General features: G+C 48.0%; 18 non-coding genes across 18 annotated transcripts; all 18 read right to left on the bottom strand.

Annotated features, from left to right (window-relative positions):
* Positions 1-316: 316 nt before the first annotated feature.
* Positions 317-389, bottom strand: TRNAK-UUU (transfer RNA lysine (anticodon UUU)). Its single transcript has one exon. It is a non-coding gene; the product is annotated as a tRNA-Lys (tRNA).
* A 627-nt stretch (positions 390-1,016) lies between these two features.
* Positions 1,017-1,157, bottom strand: LOC143964824 (U4 spliceosomal RNA). The gene has a single exon (XR_013271282.1). It is a non-coding gene; the product is annotated as a U4 spliceosomal RNA (small nuclear RNA).
* Positions 1,158-2,417: 1,260 nt separating this feature from the next.
* Positions 2,418-2,558, bottom strand: LOC143964781 (U4 spliceosomal RNA). The gene has a single exon (XR_013271245.1). It is a non-coding gene; the product is annotated as a U4 spliceosomal RNA (small nuclear RNA).
* Positions 2,559-3,118: 560 nt separating this feature from the next.
* Positions 3,119-3,191, bottom strand: TRNAK-UUU (transfer RNA lysine (anticodon UUU)). The gene has a single exon. It is a non-coding gene; the product is annotated as a tRNA-Lys (tRNA).
* Positions 3,192-3,818: 627 nt separating this feature from the next.
* On the bottom strand, positions 3,819-3,959 carry LOC143964823 (U4 spliceosomal RNA). The gene has a single exon (XR_013271281.1). It is a non-coding gene; the product is annotated as a U4 spliceosomal RNA (small nuclear RNA).
* Positions 3,960-5,219: 1,260 nt separating this feature from the next.
* LOC143964780 (U4 spliceosomal RNA) lies at positions 5,220-5,360 on the bottom strand. Its single transcript, XR_013271244.1, has one exon. It is a non-coding gene; the product is annotated as a U4 spliceosomal RNA (small nuclear RNA).
* A 1,260-nt stretch (positions 5,361-6,620) lies between these two features.
* On the bottom strand, positions 6,621-6,761 carry LOC143965092 (U4 spliceosomal RNA). The gene has a single exon (XR_013271504.1). It is a non-coding gene; the product is annotated as a U4 spliceosomal RNA (small nuclear RNA).
* Positions 6,762-7,321: 560 nt separating this feature from the next.
* Positions 7,322-7,394, bottom strand: TRNAK-UUU (transfer RNA lysine (anticodon UUU)). Its single transcript has one exon. It is a non-coding gene; the product is annotated as a tRNA-Lys (tRNA).
* A 627-nt stretch (positions 7,395-8,021) lies between these two features.
* Positions 8,022-8,162, bottom strand: LOC143964822 (U4 spliceosomal RNA). The gene has a single exon (XR_013271280.1). It is a non-coding gene; the product is annotated as a U4 spliceosomal RNA (small nuclear RNA).
* A 1,260-nt stretch (positions 8,163-9,422) lies between these two features.
* Positions 9,423-9,563, bottom strand: LOC143965036 (U4 spliceosomal RNA). Its single transcript, XR_013271456.1, has one exon. It is a non-coding gene; the product is annotated as a U4 spliceosomal RNA (small nuclear RNA).
* A 1,260-nt stretch (positions 9,564-10,823) lies between these two features.
* Positions 10,824-10,964, bottom strand: LOC143965118 (U4 spliceosomal RNA). The gene has a single exon (XR_013271526.1). It is a non-coding gene; the product is annotated as a U4 spliceosomal RNA (small nuclear RNA).
* Positions 10,965-12,224: 1,260 nt separating this feature from the next.
* LOC143964821 (U4 spliceosomal RNA) lies at positions 12,225-12,365 on the bottom strand. The gene has a single exon (XR_013271279.1). It is a non-coding gene; the product is annotated as a U4 spliceosomal RNA (small nuclear RNA).
* A 1,260-nt stretch (positions 12,366-13,625) lies between these two features.
* LOC143965112 (U4 spliceosomal RNA) lies at positions 13,626-13,766 on the bottom strand. The gene has a single exon (XR_013271520.1). It is a non-coding gene; the product is annotated as a U4 spliceosomal RNA (small nuclear RNA).
* Positions 13,767-15,026: 1,260 nt separating this feature from the next.
* Positions 15,027-15,167, bottom strand: LOC143965034 (U4 spliceosomal RNA). The gene has a single exon (XR_013271455.1). It is a non-coding gene; the product is annotated as a U4 spliceosomal RNA (small nuclear RNA).
* A 1,260-nt stretch (positions 15,168-16,427) lies between these two features.
* LOC143964819 (U4 spliceosomal RNA) lies at positions 16,428-16,568 on the bottom strand. Its single transcript, XR_013271278.1, has one exon. It is a non-coding gene; the product is annotated as a U4 spliceosomal RNA (small nuclear RNA).
* A 1,260-nt stretch (positions 16,569-17,828) lies between these two features.
* Positions 17,829-17,969, bottom strand: LOC143965091 (U4 spliceosomal RNA). The gene has a single exon (XR_013271503.1). It is a non-coding gene; the product is annotated as a U4 spliceosomal RNA (small nuclear RNA).
* Positions 17,970-19,229: 1,260 nt separating this feature from the next.
* Positions 19,230-19,370, bottom strand: LOC143964818 (U4 spliceosomal RNA). Its single transcript, XR_013271277.1, has one exon. It is a non-coding gene; the product is annotated as a U4 spliceosomal RNA (small nuclear RNA).
* A 1,260-nt stretch (positions 19,371-20,630) lies between these two features.
* LOC143965090 (U4 spliceosomal RNA) lies at positions 20,631-20,771 on the bottom strand. The gene has a single exon (XR_013271502.1). It is a non-coding gene; the product is annotated as a U4 spliceosomal RNA (small nuclear RNA).
* Between the last annotated feature and the right edge of the window lie 270 nt (positions 20,772-21,041).

Genomic DNA, 21,041 nt, shown 5'->3' with positions numbered 1-21,041 from the left:
TGAAGGGCCACTGGGAGCATATGTGTCTGAACAGCTATGCTGCTGAAAAAAGACCAAGGTGGAAGGATTTGGGCCCTTTGTTGAAAGTTTGCTAGATAACATGCCTGAACTGGAGCCCAGGTAAGCTGCCATAGACAAGGGTATTTGGGAAATATTTGGTCAAGCAATCACCTTCAGCCACCTTTATTTCTGGCAGATTACAGGAGCTTAGAAAGGGGGAAGTTAGGACATTTCATCTCTCTGAGCATTCCTCACAGATGTGCATAAAGACTGCCCTATTGGCAGCTCCAAGGGCTCATGGGTTGGTGAGAGGCACTGCCCGAACAGGGACTTGAACCCTGGACCCTCAGATTAAAAGTCTGATGCTCTACCGACTGAGCTATCCGGGCTCTGAAAGCTCCTCCTCCATAGTGGTCCAAGCTGCTTAAATCTTGACATCCATGGTGGAAAAAGACCATCGAGCCAAGGGCACCGGGTGCCTGAAAGCGAAAGTATTTGGCTTGTCCAGGCTGGCTAATCATCCTCTTCCGTTTCATTTTCTGGAACAGGTTGACTATAAAAGGGAGAATCTAACCTGCAACCATGCAGATAGGGTCCAGTCCGGTATAGGTGGAGAACGCCTAAAGTTTCTGCCTTAGTTTTACCTACAGGTCAATGCTCTTTCACCGGAAACAAGGGCCTTGTTTCACCTTGCAAAAAGACACCGCCCAACACGCTTCCAGTATTCTTAATCAGTGACTGGGTTACAAATAAAGACAGTTCACCTTTAGCCTCATGTTGCCAGGTCCAGCAGAAGAAACCCAGGCCAAAAAACGAGGTCGAGGCCACTCTTGAATACAGGCAAGTGAAGAACGAGCAGCGCGTGCCAATCCCAGATTGTTCTACCCAGGCTGCGTGATGACAGAAAAGCTCTCTATAGTGTCACCAGGCACGTGACACACTTCCTCAACTCTAACGCATCTCAGTCTGCACGTAAGAAGCCGTCACTTATCTACTGTTTAAAACACATTGCTCAGTCTCCTCAGAGACTCTCAAAAATTGCCAGTGCTGACTGTATTTCAAGTCATCATGGCGGGGTATTGGGAAAAGTTTTCAATTAGCAATAATCACGCCTCAGGTGAACCTCATTGGCTATGATACTGCCACTGCGCAAAGCTAACCAAATCGGTGCCTGCCAACATCTGCCCTTCATTGAAGGAGAAATTGACATTGAGGTGAGACACATAAGTGTCATCCAGTGGGCCGCTGAGCATTCTGGGACTTGGCATGCTAATGAGACAGGGATGATGCATAAGTGGGCATTGTTTACCCACTGAATAGTGTTAGCATTTGAAAGAACTAAGGAGAATCTAAAGGGACAGGGCCCCTCGGTTGTCAGATAGGTTTCTCCCACAGCAGCCCTGAAGGGCCACTGGGAGCATATGTGTCTGAACAGCTATGCTGCTGAAAAAAGACCAAGGTGGAAGGATTTGGGCCCTTTGTTGAAAGTTTGCTAGATAACATGCCTGAACTGGAGCCCAGGTAAGCTGCCATAGACAAGGGTATTTGGGAAATATTTGGTCAAGCAATCACCTTCAGCCACCTTTATTTCTGGCAGATTACAGGAGCCTAGAAAGGGGGAAGTTAGGACATTTCATCTCTCTGAGCATTCCTCACAGATGTGCATAAAGACTGCCCTATTGGCAGCTCCAGGGGCTCAAGGGTTGGTGAGAGGCACCGCCCGAACAGGGACTTGAACCCTGGACCCTCAGATTAAAAGTCTGATGCTCTACCGACTGAGCTATCCGGGCTCTGAAAGCTCCTCCTCCATAGTGGTCCAAGCTGCAAAAATCTTGACATCCATGGTGGAAAAAGACCATCGAGCCAAGGGCACCGGGTGCCTAAAAGCGAAAGTATTTGGCTTGCCCAGGCTGGCTAATCATCCTCTTCCGTTTCATTTTCTGGAACAGGTTGACTATAAAAGGGAGAATCTAACCTGCAACCATGCAGATAGGGTCCAGTCCGGTATAGGTGGAGAACGCCTAAAGTTTCTGCCTTAGTTTTACCTACAGGTCAATGCTCTTTCACCGGAAACAAGGGCCTTGTTTCACCTTGCAAAAAGACACCGCCCAACACGCTTCCAGTATTCTTAATCAGTGACTGGGTTACAAATAAAGACAGTTCACCTTTAGCCTCATGTTGCCAGGTCCAGCAGAAGAAACCCAGGCCAAAAAACGAGGTCGAGGCCACTCTTAAATACAGGCAAGTGAAGAACGAGCAGCGCGTGCCAATCCCAGATTGTTCTACCCAGGCTGCATGATGACAGAAAAGCTCTCTATAGTGTCACCAGGCACGTGACACACTTCCTCAACTCTAACGCATCTCAGTCTGCACGTAAGAAGCCGTCACTTATCTACTGTTTAAAACACATTGCTCAGTCTCCTCAGAGACTCTCAAAAATTGCCAGTGCTGACTGTATTTCAAGTCATCATGGCAGGGTATTGGGAAAAGTTTTCAATTAGCAATAATCACGCCTCAGGTGACCCTCATTGGCTATGATACTGCCACTGCGCAAAGCTAACCAAATCGGTGCCTGCCAACATCTGCCCTTCATTGAAGGAGAAATTGACATTGAGGTGAGACACATAAGTGTCATCCAGTGGGCCGCTGAGCATTCTGGGACTTGGCATGCTAATGAGACAGGGATGATGCATAAGTGGGCATTGTTTACCCACTGAATAGTGTTAGCATTTGAAAGAACTAAGGAGAATCTAAAGGGACAGGGCCCCTCGGTTGTCAGATAGGTTTCTCCCACAGCAGCCCTGAAGGGCCACTGGGAGCATATGTGTCTGAACAGCTATGCTGCTGAAAAAAGACCAAGGTGGAAGGATTTGGGCCCTTTGTTGAAAGTTTGCTAGATAACATGCCTGAACTGGAGCCCAGGTAAGCTGCCATAGACAAGGGTATTTGGGAAATATTTGGTCAAGCAATCACCTTCAGCCACCTTTATTTCTGGCAGATTACAGGAGCTTAGAAAGGGGGAAGTTAGGACATTTCATCTCTCTGAGCATTCCTCACAGATGTGCATAAAGACTGCCCTATTGGCAGCTCCAAGGGCTCATGGGTTGGTGAGAGGCACTGCCCGAACAGGGACTTGAACCCTGGACCCTCAGATTAAAAGTCTGATGCTCTACCGACTGAGCTATCCGGGCTCTGAAAGCTCCTCCTCCATAGTGGTCCAAGCTGCTTAAATCTTGACATCCATGGTGGAAAAAGACCATCGAGCCAAGGGCACCGGGTGCCTGAAAGCGAAAGTATTTGGCTTGTCCAGGCTGGCTAATCATCCTCTTCCGTTTCATTTTCTGGAACAGGTTGACTATAAAAGGGAGAATCTAACCTGCAACCATGCAGATAGGGTCCAGTCCGGTATAGGTGGAGAACGCCTAAAGTTTCTGCCTTAGTTTTACCTACAGGTCAATGCTCTTTCACCGGAAACAAGGGCCTTGTTTCACCTTGCAAAAAGACACCGCCCAACACGCTTCCAGTATTCTTAATCAGTGACTGGGTTACAAATAAAGACAGTTCACCTTTAGCCTCATGTTGCCAGGTCCAGCAGAAGAAACCCAGGCCAAAAAACGAGGTCGAGGCCACTCTTGAATACAGGCAAGTGAAGAACGAGCAGCGCGTGCCAATCCCAGATTGTTCTACCCAGGCTGCGTGATGACAGAAAAGCTCTCTATAGTGTCACCAGGCACGTGACACACTTCCTCAACTCTAACGCATCTCAGTCTGCACGTAAGAAGCCGTCACTTATCTACTGTTTAAAACACATTGCTCAGTCTCCTCAGAGACTCTCAAAAATTGCCAGTGCTGACTGTATTTCAAGTCATCATGGCGGGGTATTGGGAAAAGTTTTCAATTAGCAATAATCACGCCTCAGGTGAACCTCATTGGCTATGATACTGCCACTGCGCAAAGCTAACCAAATCGGTGCCTGCCAACATCTGCCCTTCATTGAAGGAGAAATTGACATTGAGGTGAGACACATAAGTGTCATCCAGTGGGCCGCTGAGCATTCTGGGACTTGGCATGCTAATGAGACAGGGATGATGCATAAGTGGGCATTGTTTACCCACTGAATAGTGTTAGCATTTGAAAGAACTAAGGAGAATCTAAAGGGACAGGGCCCCTCGGTTGTCAGATAGGTTTCTCCCACAGCAGCCCTGAAGGGCCACTGGGAGCATATGTGTCTGAACAGCTATGCTGCTGAAAAAAGACCAAGGTGGAAGGATTTGGGCCCTTTGTTGAAAGTTTGCTAGATAACATGCCTGAACTGGAGCCCAGGTAAGCTGCCATAGACAAGGGTATTTGGGAAATATTTGGTCAAGCAATCACCTTCAGCCACCTTTATTTCTGGCAGATTACAGGAGCCTAGAAAGGGGGAAGTTAGGACATTTCATCTCTCTGAGCATTCCTCACAGATGTGCATAAAGACTGCCCTATTGGCAGCTCCAGGGGCTCAAGGGTTGGTGAGAGGCACCGCCCGAACAGGGACTTGAACCCTGGACCCTCAGATTAAAAGTCTGATGCTCTACCGACTGAGCTATCCGGGCTCTGAAAGCTCCTCCTCCATAGTGGTCCAAGCTGCACAAATCTTGACATCCATGGTGGAAAAAGACCATCGAGCCAAGGGCACCGGGTGCCTAAAAGCGAAAGTATTTGGCTTGCCCAGGCTGGCTAATCATCCTCTTCCGTTTCATTTTCTGGAACAGGTTGACTATAAAAGGGAGAATCTAACCTGCAACCATGCAGATAGGGTCCAGTCCGGTATAGGTGGAGAACGCCTAAAGTTTCTGCCTTAGTTTTACCTACAGGTCAATGCTCTTTCACCGGAAACAAGGGCCTTGTTTCACCTTGCAAAAAGACACCGCCCAACACGCTTCCAGTATTCTTAATCAGTGACTGGGTTACAAATAAAGACAGTTCACCTTTAGCCTCATGTTGCCAGGTCCAGCAGAAGAAACCCAGGCCAAAAAACGAGGTCGAGGCCACTCTTAAATACAGGCAAGTGAAGAACGAGCAGCGCGTGCCAATCCCAGATTGTTCTACCCAGGCTGCATGATGACAGAAAAGCTCTCTATAGTGTCACCAGGCACGTGACACACTTCCTCAACTCTAACGCATCTCAGTCTGCACGTAAGAAGCCGTCACTTATCTACTGTTTAAAACACATTGCTCAGTCTCCTCAGAGACTCTCAAAAATTGCCAGTGCTGACTGTATTTCAAGTCATCATGGCAGGGTATTGGGAAAAGTTTTCAATTAGCAATAATCACGCCTCAGGTGACCCTCATTGGCTATGATACTGCCACTGCGCAAAGCTAACCAAATCGGTGCCTGCCAACATCTGCCCTTCATTGAAGGAGAAATTGACATTGAGGTGAGACACATAAGTGTCATCCAGTGGGCCGCTGAGCATTCTGGGACTTGGCATGCTAATGAGACAGGGATGATGCATAAGTGGGCATTGTTTACCCACTGAATAGTGTTAGCATTTGAAAGAACTAAGGAGAATCTAAAGGGACAGGGCCCCTCGGTTGTCAGATAGGTTTCTCCCACAGCAGCCCTGAAGGGCCACTGGGAGCATATGTGTCTGAACAGCTATGCTGCTGAAAAAAGACCAAGGTGGAAGGATTTGGGCCCTTTGTTGAAAGTTTGCTAGATAACATGCCTGAACTGGAGCCCAGGTAAGCTGCCATAGACAAGGGTATTTGGGAAATATTTGGTCAAGCAATCACCTTCAGCCACCTTTATTTCTGGCAGATTACAGGAGCCTAGAAAGGGGGAAGTTAGGACATTTCATCTCTCTGAGCACTCCTCACAGATGTGCATAAAGACTGCCCTATTGGCAGCTCCAGGGGATCAAGGGTTGGTGAGAGGCACCGCCCGAACAGGGACTTGAACTCTGGACCCTCAGATTAAAAGTCTGATGCTCTACCGACTGAGCTATCCGGGCTCTGAAAGCTCCTCCTCCATAGTGGTCCAAGCTGCTTAAATCTTGACATCCATGGTGGAAAAAGACCATCGAGCCAAGGGCACCGGGTGCCTGAAAGCGAAAGTATTTGGCTTGCCCAGGCTGGCTAATCATCCTCTTCCGTTTCATTTTCTGGAACAGGTTGACTATAAAAGGGAGAATCTAACCTGCAACCATGCAGATAGGGTCCAGTCCGGTATAGGTGGAGAACGCCTAAAGTTTCTGCCTTAGTTTTACCTACAGGTCAATGCTCTTTCATCGGAAACAAGGGCCTTGTTTCACCTTGCAAAAAGACACCGCCCAACACGCTTCCAGTATTCTTAATCAGTGACTGGGTTACAAATAAAGACAGTTCACCTTTAGCCTCATGTTGCCAGGTCCAGCAGAAGAAACCCAGGCCAAAAAACGAGGTCGAGGCCACTCTTGAATACAGGCAAGTGAAGAACGAGCAGCGCGTGCCAATCCCAGATTGTTCTACCCAGGCTGCGTGATGACAGAAAAGCTCTCTATAGTGTCACCAGGCACGTGACACACTTCCTCAACTCTAACGCATCTCAGTCTGCACGTAAGAAGCCGTCACTTATCTACTGTTTAAAACACATTGCTCAGTCTCCTCAGAGACTCTCAAAAATCGCCAGTGCTGACTGTATTTCAAGTCATCATGGCGGGGTATTGGGAAAAGTTTTCAATTAGCAATAATCACGCCTCAGGTGAACCTCATTGGCTATGATACTGCCACTGCGCAAAGCTAACCAAATCGGTGCCTGCCAACATCTGCCCTTCATTGAAGGAGAAATTGACATTGAGGTGAGACACATAAGTGTCATCCAGTGGGCCGCTGAGCATTCTGGGACTTGGCATGCTAATGAGACAGGGATGATGCATAAGTGGGCATTGTTTACCCACTGAATAGTGTTAGCATTTGAAAGAACTAAGGAGAATCTAAAGGGACAGGGCCCCTCGGTTGTCAGATAGGTTTCTCCCACAGCAGCCCTGAAGGGCCACTGGGAGCATATGTGTCTGAACAGCTATGCTGCTGAAAAAAGACCAAGGTGGAAGGATTTGGGCCCTTTGTTGAAAGTTTGCTAGATAACATGCCTGAACTGGAGCCCAGGTAAGCTGCCATAGACAAGGGTATTTGGGAAATATTTGGTCAAGCAATCACCTTCAGCCACCTTTATTTCTGGCAGATTACAGGAGCTTAGAAAGGGGGAAGTTAGGACATTTCATCTCTCTGAGCATTCCTCACAGATGTGCATAAAGACTGCCCTATTGGCAGCTCCAAGGGCTCATGGGTTGGTGAGAGGCACTGCCCGAACAGGGACTTGAACCCTGGACCCTCAGATTAAAAGTCTGATGCTCTACCGACTGAGCTATCCGGGCTCTGAAAGCTCCTCCTCCATAGTGGTCCAAGCTGCTTAAATCTTGACATCCATGGTGGAAAAAGACCATCGAGCCAAGGGCACCGGGTGCCTGAAAGCGAAAGTATTTGGCTTGTCCAGGCTGGCTAATCATCCTCTTCCGTTTCATTTTCTGGAACAGGTTGACTATAAAAGGGAGAATCTAACCTGCAACCATGCAGATAGGGTCCAGTCCGGTATAGGTGGAGAACGCCTAAAGTTTCTGCCTTAGTTTTACCTACAGGTCAATGCTCTTTCACCGGAAACAAGGGCCTTGTTTCACCTTGCAAAAAGACACCGCCCAACACGCTTCCAGTATTCTTAATCAGTGACTGGGTTACAAATAAAGACAGTTCACCTTTAGCCTCATGTTGCCAGGTCCAGCAGAAGAAACCCAGGCCAAAAAACGAGGTCGAGGCCACTCTTGAATACAGGCAAGTGAAGAACGAGCAGCGCGTGCCAATCCCAGATTGTTCTACCCAGGCTGCGTGATGACAGAAAAGCTCTCTATAGTGTCACCAGGCACGTGACACACTTCCTCAACTCTAACGCATCTCAGTCTGCACGTAAGAAGCCGTCACTTATCTACTGTTTAAAACACATTGCTCAGTCTCCTCAGAGACTCTCAAAAATTGCCAGTGCTGACTGTATTTCAAGTCATCATGGCGGGGTATTGGGAAAAGTTTTCAATTAGCAATAATCACGCCTCAGGTGAACCTCATTGGCTATGATACTGCCACTGCGCAAAGCTAACCAAATCGGTGCCTGCCAACATCTGCCCTTCATTGAAGGAGAAATTGACATTGAGGTGAGACACATAAGTGTCATCCAGTGGGCCGCTGAGCATTCTGGGACTTGGCATGCTAATGAGACAGGGATGATGCATAAGTGGGCATTGTTTACCCACTGAATAGTGTTAGCATTTGAAAGAACTAAGGAGAATCTAAAGGGACAGGGCCCCTCGGTTGTCAGATAGGTTTCTCCCACAGCAGCCCTGAAGGGCCACTGGGAGCATATGTGTCTGAACAGCTATGCTGCTGAAAAAAGACCAAGGTGGAAGGATTTGGGCCCTTTGTTGAAAGTTTGCTAGATAACATGCCTGAACTGGAGCCCAGGTAAGCTGCCATAGACAAGGGTATTTGGGAAATATTTGGTCAAGCAATCACCTTCAGCCACCTTTATTTCTGGCAGATTACAGGAGCCTAGAAAGGGGGAAGTTAGGACATTTCATCTCTCTGAGCATTCCTCACAGATGTGCATAAAGACTGCCCTATTGGCAGCTCCAGGGGCTCAAGGGTTGGTGAGAGGCACCACCCGAACATGGACTTGAACCCTGGACCCTCAGATTAAAAGTCTGATGCTCTACCGACTGAGCTATCCGGGCTCTGAAAGCTCCTCCTCCATAGTGGTCCAAGCTGCACAAATCTTGACATCCATGGTGGAAAAAGACCATCGAGCCAAGGGCACCGGGTGCCTGAAAGCGAAAGTATTTGGCTTGCCCAGGCTGGCTAATCATCCTCTTCCGTTTCATTTTCTGGAACAGGTTGACTATAAAAGGGAGAATCTAACCTGCAACCATGCAGATAGGGTCCAGTCCGGTATAGGTGGAGAACGCCTAAAGTTTCTGCCTTAGTTTTACCTACAGGTCAATGCTCTTTCACCGGAAACAAGGGCCTTGTTTCACCTTGCAAAAAGACACCGCCCAACACGCTTCCAGTATTCTTAATCAGTGACTGGGTTACAAATAAAGACAGTTCACCTTTAGCCTCATGTTGCCAGGTCCAGCAGAAGAAACCCAGGCCAAAAAACAAGGTCGAGGCCACTCTTGAATACAGGTAAGTGAAGAACGAGCAGCGCGTGCCAATCCCAGATTGTTCTACCCAGGCTGCGTGATGACAGAAAAGCTCTCTATAGTGTCACCAGGCACGTGACACACTTCCTCAACTCTAACGCATCTCAGTCTGCACGTAAGAAGCCATCACTTATCTACTGTTTAAAACACAATGTTCAGTCTCCTTAGAGACTCTCAAAAATTGCCAGTGCTGACTGTATTTCAAGTCATCATGGCGGGGTATTGGGAAAAGTTTTCAATTAGCAATAATCACGCCTTAGGTGACCCTCATTGGCTATGATACTGCCACTGCGCAAAGCTAACCAAATCGGTGCCTGTCAACATCTGAGCTTCATTGAAGGAGAAATTGACATTGAGGTGAGACACATAAGTGTCATCCAGTGGGCCGCTGAGCATTCTGGGACTTGGCATGCTAATGAGACAGGGATGATGCATAAGTGGGCATTGTTTACCCACTGAATAGTGTTAGCATTTGAAAGAACTAAGGAGAATCTAAAGGGACAGGGCCCCTCGGTTGTCAGATAGGTTTCTCCCACAGCAGCCCTGAAGGGCCACTGGGAGCATATGTGTCTGAGCAGCTATGCTGCTGAAAAAAGACCAAGGTGGAAGGATTTGGGCCCTTTGTTGAAAGTTTGCTAGATAACATGCCTGAACTGGAGCCCAGGTAAGCTGCCATAGACAAGGGTATTTGGGAATTATTTGGTCAAGCAATCACCTTCAGCCACCTTTATTTCTGGCAGATTACAGGAGCCTAGAAAGGGGGAAGTTAGGACATTTCATCTCTCTGAGCATTCCTCACAGATGTGCATAAAGACTGCCCTATTGGCAGCTCCAGGGGCTCCATGGTTGGTGAGAGGCACCGCCCCAACAGGGACTTGAACCCTGGACCCTCAGATTAAAAGTCTGATGCTCTACCGACTGAGCTATCCGGGCTCTGAAAGCTCCTCCTCCATAGTGGTCCAAGCTGCTTAAATCTTGACATCCATGGTGGAAAAAGACCATCGAGCCAAGGGCACCGGGTGCCTGAAAGCGAAAGTATTTGGCTTGCCCAGGCTGGCTAATCATCCTCTTCCGTTTCATTTTCTGGAACAGGTTGACTATAAAAGGGAGAATCTAACCTGCAACCATGCAGATAGGGTCCAGTCCGGTATAGGTGGAGAACGCCTAAAGTTTCTGCCTTAGTTTTACCTACAGGTCAATGCTCTTTCACCGGAAACAAGGGCCTTGTTTCACCTTGCAAAAAGACACCGCCCAACACGCTTCCAGTATTCTTAATCAGTGACTGGGTTACAAATAAAGACAGTTCACCTTTAGCCTCATGTTGCCAGGTCCAGCAGAAGAAACCCAGGCCAAAAAACGAGGTCGAGGCCACTCTTGAATACAGGTAAGTGAAGAACGAGCAGCGCGTGCCAATCCCAGATTGTTCTACCCAGGCTGCGTGATGACAGAAAAGCTCTCTATAGTGTCACCAGGCACGTGACACACTTCCTCAACTCTAACGCATCTCAGTCTGCACGTAAGAAGCCGTCACTTATCTACTGTTTAAAGCACATTGCTCAGTCTCCTCAGAGACTCTTAAAAATTGCCAGTGCTGACTGTATTTCAAGTCATCATGGCGGGGTATTGGGAAAAGTTTTCAATTAGCAATAATCACACCTCAGGTGAACCTCATTGGCTATGATACTGCCACTGCGCAAAGCTAACCAAATCGGTGCCTGCCAACATCTGCCCTTCATTGAAGGAGAAATTGACATTGAGGTGAGACACATAAGTGTCATCCAGTGGGCCGCTGAGCATTCTGGGACTTGGCATGCTAATGAGACAGGGATGATGCATAAGTGGGCATTGTTTACCCACTGAATAGTGTTAGCATTTGAAAGAACTAAGGAGAATCTAAAGGGACAGGGCCCCTCGGTTGTCAGATAGGTTTCTCCCACAGCAGCCCTGAAGGGCCACTGGGAGCATATGTGTCTGAACAGCTATGCTGCTGAAAAAAGACCAAGGTGGAAGGATTTGGGCCCTTTGTTGAAAGTTTGCTAGATAACATGCCTGAACTGGAGCCCAGGTAAGCTGCCATAGACAAGGGTATTTGGGAAATATTTGGTCAAGCAATCACCTTCAGCCACCTTTATTTCTGGCAGATTACAGGAGCCTAGAAAGGGGGAAGTTAGGACATTTCATCTCTCTGAGCATTCCTCACAGATGTGCATAAAGACTGCCCTATTGGCAGCTCCAGGGGCTCCATGGTTGGTGAGAGGCACCGCCCAAACAGGGACTTGAACCCTGGACCCTCAGATTAAAAGTCTGATGCTCTACCGACTGAGCTATCCAGGCTCTGAAAGTTCCTCCTCCATAGTGGTCCAAGCTGCACAAATCTTGACATCCATGGTGGAAAAAGACCATCGAGCCAAGGGCACCGGGTGCCTGAAAGCGAAAGTATTTGGCTTGCCCAGGCTGGCTAATCATCCTCTTCCGTTTCATTTTCTGGAACAGGTTGACTATAAAAGGGAGAATCTAACCTGCAACCATGCAGATAGGGTCCAGTCCGGTATAGGTGGAGAACGCCTAAAGTTTCTGCCTTAGTTTTACCTACAGGTCAATGCTCTTTCACCGGAAACAAGGGCCTTGTTTCACCTTGCAAAAAGACACCGCCCAACACGCTTCCAGTATTCTTAATCAGTGACTGGGTTACAAATAAAGACAGTTCACCTTTAGCCTCATGTTGCCAGGTCCAGCAGAAGAAACCCAGGCCAAAAAACGAGGTCGAGGCCACTCTTAAATACAGGCAAGTGAAGAACGAGCAGCGCGTGCCAATCCCAGATTGTTCTACCCAGGCTGCGTGATGACAGAAAAGCTCTCTATAGTGTCACCAGGCACGTGACACACTTCCTCAACTCTAACGCATCTCAGTCTGCACGTAAGAAGCCGTCACTTATCTACTGTTTAAAACACATTGCTCAGTCTCCTCAGAGACTCTCAAAAATTGCCAGTGCTGACTGTATTTCAAGTCATCATGGCGGGGTATTGGGAAAAGTTTTCAATTAGCAATAATCACGCCTCAGGTGAACCTCATTGGCTATGATACTGCCACTGCGCAAAGCTAACCAAATCGGTGCCTGCCAACATCTGCCCTTCATTGAAGGAGAAATTGACATTGAGGTGAGACACATAAGTGTCATCCAGTGGGCCGCTGAGCATTCTGGGACTTGGCATGCTAATGAGACAGGGATGATGCATAAGTGGGCATTGTTTACCCACTGAATAGTGTTAGCATTTGAAAGAACTAAGGAGAATCTAAAGGGACAGGGCCCCTCGGTTGTCAGATAGGTTTCTCCCACAGCAGCCCTGAAGGGCCACTGGGAGCATATGTGTCTGAACAGCTATGCTGCTGAAAAAAGACCAAGGTGGAAGGATTTGGGCCCTTTGTTGAAAGTTTGCTAGATAACATGCCTGAACTGGAGCCCAGGTAAGCTGCCATAGACAAGGGTATTTGGGAAATATTTGGTCAAGCAATCACCTTCAGCCACCTTTATTTCTGGCAGATTACAGGAGCCTAGAAAGGGGGAAGTTAGGACATTTCATCTCTCTGAGCATTCCTCACAGATGTGCATAAAGACTGCCCTATTGGCAGCTCCAGGGGCTCAAGGGTTGGTGAGAGGCACCACCCGAACAGGGACTTGAACCCTGGACCCTCAGATTAAAAGTCTGATGCTCTACCGACTGAGCTATCCGGGCTCTGAAAGCTGCTCCTCCATAGTGGTCCAAGCTGCTTAAATCTTGACATCCATGGTGGAAAAAGACCATCGAGCCAAGGGCACCGGGTGCCTGAAAGCGAAAGTATTTGGCTTGCCCAGGCTGGCTAATCATCCTCTTCCGTTTCATTTTCTGGAACAGGTTGACTATAAAAGGGAGAATCTAACCTGCAACCATGCAGATAGGGTCCAGTCCGGTATAGGTGGAGAACGCCTAAAGTTTCTGCCTTAGTTTTACCTACAGGTCAATGCTCTTTCACCGGAAACAAGGGCCTTGTTTCACCTTGCAAAAAGACACCGCCCAACACGCTTCCAGTATTCTTAATCAGTGACTGGGTTACAAATAAAGACAGTTCACCTTTAGCCTCATGTTGCCAGGTCCAGCAGAAGAAACCCAGGCCAAAAAACGAGGTCGAGGCCACTCTTGAATACAGGTAAGTGAAGAACGAGCAGCGCGTGCCAATCCCAGATTGTTCTACCCAGGCTGCGTGATGACAGAAAAGCTCTCTATAGTGTCACCAGGCACGTGACACACTTCCTCAACTCTAACGCATCTCAGTCTGCACGTAAGAAGCCGTCACTTATCTACTATTTAAAGCACATTGCTCAGTCTCCTCAGAGACTCTCAAAAATTGCCAGTGCTGACTGTATTTCAAGTCATCATGGCAGGGTATTGGGAAAAGTTTTCAATTAGCAATAATCACACCTCAGGTGAACCTCATTGGCTATGATACTGCCACTGCGCAAAGCTAACCAAATCGGTGCCTGCCAACATCTGCCCTTCATTGAAGGAGAAATTGACATTGAGGTGAGACACATAAGTGTCATCCAGTGGGCCGCTGAGCATTCTGGGACTTGGCATGCTAATGAGACAGGGATGATGCATAAGTGGGCATTGTTTACCCACTGAATAGTGTTAGCATTTGAAAGAACTAAGGAGAATCTAAAGGGACAGGGCCCCTCGGTTGTCAGATAGGTTTCTCCCACAGCAGCCCTGAAGGGCCACTGGGAGCATATGTGTCTGAACAGCTATGCTGCTGAAAAAAGACCAAGGTGGAAGGATTTGGGCCCTTTGTTGAAAGTTTGCTAGATAACATGCCTGAACTGGAGCCCAGGTAAGCTGCCATAGACAAGGGTATTTGGGAAATATTTGGTCAAGCAATCACCTTCAGCCACCATTTCTTCTGGCAGATTACAGGAGCCTAGAAAGGGGGAAGTTAGGACATTTCATCTCTCTGAGCATTCCTCACAGATGTGCATAAAGACTGCCCTATTGGCAGCTCCAGGGGCTCTAGGGTTGGTGAGAGGCACCGCCCGAACAGGGACTTGAACCCTGGACCCTCAGATTAAAAGTCTGATGCTCTACCGACTGAGCTATCCGGGCTCTGAAAGCTCCTCCTCCATAGTGGTCCAAGCTGCACAAATCTTGACATCCATGGTGGAAAAAGACCATCGAGCCAAGGGCACCGGGTGCCTGAAAGCGAAAGTATTTGGCTTGCCCAGGCTGGCTAATCATCCTCTTCCGTTTCATTTTCTGGAACAGGTTGACTATAAAAGGGAGAATCTAACCTGCAACCATGCAGATAGGGTCCAGTCCGGTATAGGTGGAGAACGCCTAAAGTTTCTGCCTTAGTTTTACCTACAGGTCAATGCTCTTTCACCGGAAACAAGGGCCTTGTTTCACCTTGCAAAAAGACACCGCCCAACACGCTTCCAGTATTCTTAATCAGTGACTGGGTTACAAATAAAGACAGTTCACCTTTAGCCTCATGTTGCCAGGTCCAGCAGAAGAAACCCAGGCCAAAAAACAAGGTCGAGGCCACTCTTGAATACAGGTAAGTGAAGAACGAGCAGCGCGTGCCAATCCCAGATTGTTCTACCCAGGCTGCGTGATGACAGAAAAGCTCTCTATAGTGTCACCAGGCACGTGACACACTTCCTCAACTCTAACGCATCTCAGTCTGCACGTAAGAAGCCATCACTTATCTACTGTTTAAAACACAATGTTCAGTCTCCTTAGAGACTCTCAAAAATTGCCAGTGCTGACTGTATTTCAAGTCATCATGGCGGGGTATTGGGAAAAGTTTTCAATTAGCAATAATCACGCCTTAGGTGACCCTCATTGGCTATGATACTGCCACTGCGCAAAGCTAACCAAATCGGTGCCTGCCAACATCTGCCCTTCATTGAAGGAGAAATTGACATTGAGGTGAGACACATAAGTGTCATCCAGTGGGCCGCTGAGCATTCTGGGACTTGGCATGCTAATGAGACAGGGATGATGCATAAGTGGGCATTGTTTACCCACTGAATAGTGTTAGCATTTGAAAGAACTAAGGAGAATCTAAAGGGACAGGGCCCCTCGGTTGTCAGATAGGTTTCTCCCACAGCAGCCCTGAAGGGCCACTGGGAGCATATGTGTCTGAGCAGCTATGCTGCTGAAAAAAGACCAAGGTGGAAGGATTTGGGCCCTTTGTTGAAAGTTTGCTAGATAACATGCCTGAACTGGAGCCCAGGTAAGCTGCCATAGACAAGGGTATTTGGGAAATATTTGGTCAAGCAATCACCTTCAGCCACCTTTATTTCTGGCAGATTACAGGAGCCTAGAAAGGGGGAAGTTAGGACATTTCATCTCTCTGAGCATTCCTCACAGATGTGCATAAAGACTGCCCTATTGGCAGCTCCAGGGGCTCAAGGGTTGGTGAGAGGCACCGCCCGAACAGGGACTTGAACCCTGGACCCTCAGATTAAAAGTCTGATGCTCTACCCACTGAGCTATCCGGGCTCTGAAAGCTCCTCCTCCATAGTGGTCCGAGCTGCTTAAATCTTGACATCCATGGTGGAAAAAGACCATCAAGCCAAGGGCACCGGGTGCCTGAAAGCGAAAGTATTTGGCTTGCCCAGGCTGGCTAATCATCCTCTTCCGTTTCATTTTCTGGAACAGGTTGACTATAAAAGGGAGAATCTAACCTGCAACCATGCAGATAGGGTCCAGTCCGGTATAGGTGGAGAACGCCTAAAGTTTCTGCCTTAGTTTTACCTACAGGTCAATGCTCTTTCACCGGAAACAAGGGCCTTGTTTCACCTTGCAAAAAGACACCGCCCAACACGCTTCCAGTATTCTTAATCAGTGACTGGGTTACAAATAAAGACAGTTCACCTTTAGCCTCATGTTGCCAGGGCCAGCAGAAGAAACCCAGGCCAAAAAACGAGGTCGAGGCCACTCTTGAATACAGGCAAGTGAAGAACGAGCAGCGCGTGCCAATCCCAGATTGTTCTACCCAGGCTGCGTGATGACAGAAAAGCTCTCTATAGTGTCACCAGGCACGTGACACACTTCCTCAACTCTAACGCATCTCAGTCTGCACGTAAGAAGCCGTCACTTATCTACTGTTTAAAACACATTGCTCAGTCTCCTCAGAGACTCTCAAAAATTGCCAGTGCTGACTGTATTTCAAGTCATCATGGCGGGGTATTGGGAAAAGTTTTCAATTAGCAATAATCACGCCTCAGGTGAACCTCATTGGCTATGATACTGCCACTGCGCAAAGCTAACCAAATCGGTGCCTGCCAACATCTGCCCTTCATTGAAGGAGAAATTGACATTGAGGTGAGACACATAAGTGTCATCCAGTGGGCCGCTGAGCATTCTGGGACTTGGCATGCTAATGAGACAGGGATGATGCATAAGTGGGCATTGTTTACCCACTGAATAGTGTTAGCATTTGAAAGAACTAAGGAGAATCTAAAGGGACAGGGCCCCTCGGTTGTCAGATAGGTTTCTCCCACAGCAGCCCTGAAGGGCCACTGGGAGCATATGTGTCTGAACAGCTATGCTGCTGAAAAAAGACCAAGGTGGAAGGATTTGGGCCCTTTGTTGAAAGTTTGCTAGATAACATGCCTGAACTGGAGCCCAGGTAAGCTGCCATAGACAAGGGTATTTGGGAAATATTTGGTCAAGCAATCACCTTCAGCCACCTTTATTTCTGGCAGATTACAGGAGCCTAGAAAGGGGGAAGTTAGGACATTTCATCTCTCTGAGCACTCCTCACAGATGTGCATAAAGACTGCCCTATTGGCAGCTCCAGGGGATCAAGGGTTGGTGAGAGGCACCGCCCGAACAGGGACTTGAACTCTGGACCCTCAGATGAAAAGTCTGATGCTCTACCGACTGAGCTATCCGGGCTCTGAAAGCTCCTCCTCCATAGTGGTCCAAGCTGCTTAAATCTTGACATCCATGGTGGAAAAAGACCATCGAGCCAAGGGCACCGGGTGCCTGAAAGCGAAAGTATTTGGCTTGCCCAGGCTGGCTAATCATCCTCTTCCGTTTCATTTTCTGGAACAGGTTGACTATAAAAGGGAGAATCTAACCTGCAACCATGCAGATAGGGTCCAGTCCGGTATAGGTGGAGAACGCCTAAAGTTTCTGCCTTAGTTTTACCTACAGGTCAATGCTCTTTCACCGGAAACAAGGGCCTTGTTTCACCTTGCAAAAAGACACCGCCCAACACGCTTCCAGTATTCTTAATCAGTGACTGGGTTACAAATAAAGACAGTTCACCTTTAGCCTCATGTTGCCAGGTCCAGCAGAAGAAACCCAGGCCAAAAAACGAGGTCGAGGCCACTCTTGAATACAGGCAAGTGAAGAACGAGCAGCGCGTGCCAATCCCAGATTGTTCTACCCAGGCTGCGTGATGACAGAAAAGCTCTCTATAGTGTCACCAGGCACGTGACACACTTCCTCAACTCTAACGCATCTCAGTCTGCACGTAAGAAGCCGTCACTTATCTACTGTTTAAAACACATTGCTCAGTCTCCTCAGAGACTCTCAAAAATCGCCAGTGCTGACTGTATTTCAAGTCATCATGGCGGGGTATTGGGAAAAGTTTTCAATTAGCAATAATCACGCCTCAGGTGAACCTCATTGGCTATGATACTGCCACTGCGCAAAGCTAACCAAATCGGTGCCTGCCAACATCTGCCCTTCATTGAAGGAGAAATTGACATTGAGGTGAGACACATAAGTGTCATCCAGTGGGCCGCTGAGCATTCTGGGACTTGGCATGCTAATGAGACAGGGATGATGCATAAGTGGGCATTGTTTACCCACTGAATAGTGTTAGCATTTGAAAGAACTAAGGAGAATCTAAAGGGACAGGGCCCCTCGGTTGTCAGATAGGTTTCTCCCACAGCAGCCCTGAAGGGCCACTGGGAGCATATGTGTCTGAACAGCTATGCTGCTGAAAAAAGACCAAGGTGGAAGGATTTGGGCCCTTTGTTGAAAGTTTGCTAGATAACATGCCTGAACTGGAGCCCAGGTAAGCTGCCATAGACAAGGGTATTTGGGAAATATTTGGTCAAGCAATCACCTTCAGCCACCTTTATTTCTGGCAGATTACAGGAGCCTAGAAAGGGGGAAGTTAGGACATTTCATCTCTCTGAGCATTCCTCACAGATGTGCATAAAGACTGCCCTATTGGCAGCTCCAGGGGCTCAAGGGTTGGTGAGAGGCACCACCCGAACAGGGACTTGAACCCTGGACCCTCAGATTAAAAGTCTGATGCTCTACCGACTGAGCTATCCGGGCTCTGAAAGCTGCTCCTCCATAGTGGTCCAAGCTGCTTAAATCTTGACATCCATGGTGGAAAAAGACCATCGAGCCAAGGGCACCGGGTGCCTGAAAGCGAAAGTATTTGGCTTGCCCAGGCTGGCTAATCATCCTCTTCCGTTTCATTTTCTGGAACAGGTTGACTATAAAAGGGAGAATCTAACCTGCAACCATGCAGATAGGGTCCAGTCCGGTATAGGTGGAGAACGCCTAAAGTTTCTGCCTTAGTTTTACCTACAGGTCAATGCTCTTTCACCGGAAACAAGGGCCTTGTTTCACCTTGCAAAAAGACACCGCCCAACACGCTTCCAGTATTCTTAATCAGTGACTGGGTTACAAATAAAGACAGTTCACCTTTAGCCTCATGTTGCCAGGTCCAGCAGAAGAAACCCAGGCCAAAAAACGAGGTCGAGGCCACTCTTGAATACAGGTAAGTGAAGAACGAGCAGCGCGTGCCAATCCCAGATTGTTCTACCCAGGCTGCGTGATGACAGAAAAGCTCTCTATAGTGTCACCAGGCACGTGACACACTTCCTCAACTCTAACGCATCTCAGTCTGCACGTAAGAAGCTGTCACTTATCTACTGTTTAAAACACATTGCTCAGTCTCCTCAGAGACTCTCAAAAATTGCCAGTGCTGACTGTATTTCAAGTCATCATGGCGGGGTATTGGGAAAAGTTTTCAATTAGCAATAATCACGCCTCAGGTGAACCTCATTGGCTATGATACTGCCACTGCGCAAAGCTAACCAAATCGGTGCCTGCCAACATCTGCCCTTCATTGAAGGAGAAATTGACATTGAGGTGAGACACATAAGTGTCATCCAGTGGGCCGCTGAGCATTCTGGGACTTGGCATGCTAATGAGACAGGGATGATGCATAAGTGGGCATTGTTTACCCACTGAATAGTGTTAGCATTTGAAAGAACTAAGGAGAATCTAAAGGGACAGGGCCCCTCGGTTGTCAGATAGGTTTCTCCCACAGCAGCCCTGAAGGGCCACTGGGAGCATATGTGTCTGAACAGCTATGCTGCTGAAAAAAGACCAAGGTGGAAGGATTTGGGCCCTTTGTTGAAAGTTTGCTAGATAACATGCCTGAACTGGAGCCCAGGTAAGCTGCCATAGACAAGGGTATTTGGGAAATATTTGGTCAAGCAATCACCTTCAGCCACCTTTATTTCTGGCAGATTACAGGAGCCTAGAAAGGGGGAAGTTAGGACATTTCATCTCTCTGAGCACTCCTCACAGATGTGCATAAAGACTGCCCTATTGGCAGCTCCAGGGGATCAAGGGTTGGTGAGAGGCACCGCCCGAACAGGGACTTGAACTCTGGACCCTCAGATGAAAAGTCTGATGCTCTACCGACTGAGCTATCCGGGCTCTGAAAGCTCCTCCTCCATAGTGGTCCAAGCTGCTTAAATCTTGACATCCATGGTGGAAAAAGACCATCGAGCCAAGGGCACCGGGTGCCTGAAAGCGAAAGTATTTGGCTTGCCCAGGCTGGCTAATCATCCTCTTCCGTTTCATTTTCTGGAACAGGTTGACTATAAAAGGGAGAATCTAACCTGCAACCATGCAGATAGGGTCCAGTCCGGTATAGGTGGAGAACGCCTAAAGTTTCTGCCTTAGTTTTACCTACAGGTCAATGCTCTTTCACCGGAAACAAGGGCCTTGTTTCACCTTGCAAAAAGACACCGCCCAACACGCTTCCAGTATTCTTAATCAGTGACTGGGTTACAAATAAAGACAGTTCACCTTTAGCCTCATGTTGCCAGGTCCAGCAGAAGAAACCCAGGCCAAAAAACGAGGTCGAGGCCACTCTTGAATACAGGCAAGTGAAGAACGAGCAGCGCGTGCCAATCCCAGATTGTTCTACCCAGGCTGCGTGATGACAGAAAAGCTCTCTATAGTGTCACCAGGCACGTGACACACTTCCTCAACTCTAACGCATCTCAGTCTGCACGTAAGAAGCCGTCACTTATCTACTGTTTAAAACACATTGCTCAGTCTCCTCAGAGACTCTCAAAAATCGCCAGTGCTGACTGTATTTCAAGTCATCATGGCGGGGTATTGGGAAAAGTTTTCAATTAGCAATAATCACGCCTCAGGTGAACCTCATTGGCTATGATACTGCCACTGCGCAAAGCTAACCAAATCGGTGCCTGCCAACATCTGCCCTTCATTGAAGGAGAAATTGACATTGAGGTGAGACACATAAGTGTCATCCAGTGGGCCGCTGAGCATTCTGGGACTTGGCATGCTAATGAGACAGGGATGATGCATAAGTGGGCATTGTTTACCCACTGAATAGTGTTAGCATTTGAAAGAACTAAGGAGAATCTAAAGGGACAGGGCCCCTCGGTTGTCAGATAGGTTTCTCCCACAGCAGCCCTGAAGGGCCACTGGGAGCATATGTGT

This window comes from Lithobates pipiens, unplaced genomic scaffold, assembly GCF_037356315.1.
Source record: "Lithobates pipiens isolate NorthernLeopardFrog02 unplaced genomic scaffold, aLitPip1_a1.2 Scaffold_8, whole genome shotgun sequence".
In the NCBI taxonomy this organism is placed as follows: Eukaryota; Metazoa; Chordata; class Amphibia; order Anura; family Ranidae; genus Lithobates; species Lithobates pipiens.
This window is presented reverse-complemented; position numbering and strand designations above follow the sequence as displayed.